At 42.1% G+C, this 2,500-nt stretch overlaps 1 protein-coding gene across 2 annotated transcripts in view; it reads right to left on the reverse strand.

Annotated features, from left to right (window-relative positions):
• Positions 1–2,500, reverse strand: part of ptprga (protein tyrosine phosphatase receptor type Ga) — a 199,162-nt gene that overhangs the window by 15,300 nt on the left and 181,362 nt on the right. The gene's annotated exons all lie outside the window — the stretch shown is intronic.

A 2,500-nucleotide genomic window follows, 5' to 3' on the forward strand; every position in this document is an offset into this window, starting at 1 on the left:
AGAAGAACGCTGAGAGAGACCTGGGGCTGTCTGGGTCCATGCACTGGCTGTATCCAAGACCCGAGCAATGCTAGGTGCACAGGTTAGCATCGAGATAAGGGCTCCACAGTTTAACAGCAGATCCTGTCTCTCTGATGAGAGATTAGTTTTTTTTACGAATTATGTAATGAATAGAGAAAGAAATGTTGAGAGAGGAGACCAGGGGGGCGGAGACATTGTGTTTTATCTGTAGAAGATGTTTAACAAACAGGACTTTTACAAGTTGTTCGTTCGTGACACCAGGTAGTATAAACCTACACAGCCCCCTTTCTTAAGCGTTAAATGCCTGGATCCGTCACCAAACACCGGCACAAACATCGGGGGAATTAGTAAGAGTGGTACTACTCTAACACCAAACTGATCTGAAAATTGTCAAGATCATTTAAAACTGTCAATACATTTTATTGATCAATTATTTATTACTTATTTATTTTACAATTTTGGTATTGGGTTATTCATGAATTCTGTGATATCCCTTCCTAGTTGCTAACCATTAGAGAGAGAGAGGGAGAGATGGAGAGAGATGGAGAGAGAGAGCGAGAGAGAGAGAGGCTACAGGCTACTCTGCCATGCCATGATCATTTCCATAAGACAAATGAAATCTTACAAGTGAGAGTCTGAACAGACAGGAAGACATAAATGTTTAACAAAATATTAAAACCTCAATCTTTTCAGGCTCAGAGAGAGACATACAGAGAGAGCGAGATAGAGAGAGAGAGAGAGAGAGAGAGAGAGAGAGAGAGAGAGAGAGACATGAGATAATTGAAAAAGAACACTGATCAAATTTAGAGAACACTTTCAGATACCTGCAAGTTATTGGTATTAATCTGGCACCTGGTGCTAATTTCCTTAATTATCTGACAAACTCTATTTAATCGGCAGCCTAACTTTCCAGCTTTCACTGACTTTGCAAGATGGTGAGCCGTTCCAAAGTGACTAACACCCTCCAGCAGCAGGTTGTCCAGATGAAGGCCAAAGGGGTGACCCTATCAGCCATAGCACGAGAAGTTGGTCGTTCCAAGTCTGTGATTTCTAGAATATTGCATCTTACAACATCACAAACTCATTCAAGTCCCCAAAAAGGCTGGTCGCCCACGAAAGACAAATGCAAGAGAAGACAGGATAATGCAGAGAATCTCCATGGGTAATGAAAGCAAGTTTAATTTATTTGGGTCTGCTGGGAAACATTATGTTCATTGACAAACTGGGGAAAGACTGAACCCAAAGTGTGTAAAGAAGTCAGTTAAAGGTGGAGGAGGAAGTGTCATGGTTTGGGGAATGTTTTCGGCAGCAGGAGTCGGACCTCTCATACAGCTACATGGCAGAGTGAATGCAAGTGTGTATCAGAACCGTCTTCAACAACATGTGGTTCTTTCTTTGCGTTCATCGCTCAATCAGCCAGCAATTTTCCTGCAGGACAAAGCCCCTGCCACAGCAAAACGAGTAAAGCAGTTCCTTGCAACTGAAAACATTGAAACAATGAAATGGCCAGCCCAGAGTGCTGATCTAAACCCAGTAGAAAACCTGGAAAATCCTTGGTGACAAAGTTATGGCCAATAAACCCACAACGGTCACCAAACTGGGGAAGAGACTGCAAGAAGAATGGACCAAAATCACACCAGAGCAGTGTGAGAGACTAGTGATGTCCTGTGGCCACAGATGTGCTGAAGTCATTCAAAGCAACGGCCTGAACACTGCCTACTGCTGTAACCTTCAGAAAATTGTTGTAATCTTTCTGTGCTACAGTTATTGCTGTTCTCTAATTTTGATTTATTTTGCAGAAAACACAAGGTTTTATGTTGAAATACCTTGGTTATTTTATAAAACACTGTTCTAGTGTCATGGTATACCCCTAACAAAAAATCCTTCAAATGTTGACCAATGAAGATTACATTATTTCTGAAAAAAATCAAATGTTCATAACTTATTCTCCAATTTTGATCTCCTGTGTGTGTGTGTGTGAGGGAGAGATAGATGGTGTATTTACTTTTTCTGTGCAAAACCACACTATCTGCGCTAACGTTTTAAGACGAACGTGACCGCCCGTCACCATGGCGATGGACCACCCCTCCCCCACACCCTGTTGTTTCAACAGGCATTCGCAAGTAGCCAGTGAAGATGAATTCCTCCATCTTCTTTAAACTTTAATCGAGTCTTTAAGCTATTACTGTTCTTTCAAATATGACTAAGTCTTTGAAAACTATAAACAAAGACACACAAGAACTTTGAAAAAGCATCCCGCTAAACACAAACACACACACACACACACACACACACACACACACACACACCACCCAGCAAGGCAAAGCTCTAACCAGAGGAGTTTCTAACACCACTGGTAATATTTCAGACCTCAAGCTTAAAGACGGACAACATCGGATCAAATTAAACAGGACGCACCGCAACGTGTCAGAAATCGATACGCTGTCCTAACACCCCCCTTGGCTGAAGCAGAGGCAGC

This window comes from Electrophorus electricus, chromosome 20 (assembly GCF_013358815.1).
Source record: "Electrophorus electricus isolate fEleEle1 chromosome 20, fEleEle1.pri, whole genome shotgun sequence".
NCBI classification, from domain to species: domain Eukaryota; kingdom Metazoa; phylum Chordata; class Actinopteri; order Gymnotiformes; family Gymnotidae; genus Electrophorus; species Electrophorus electricus.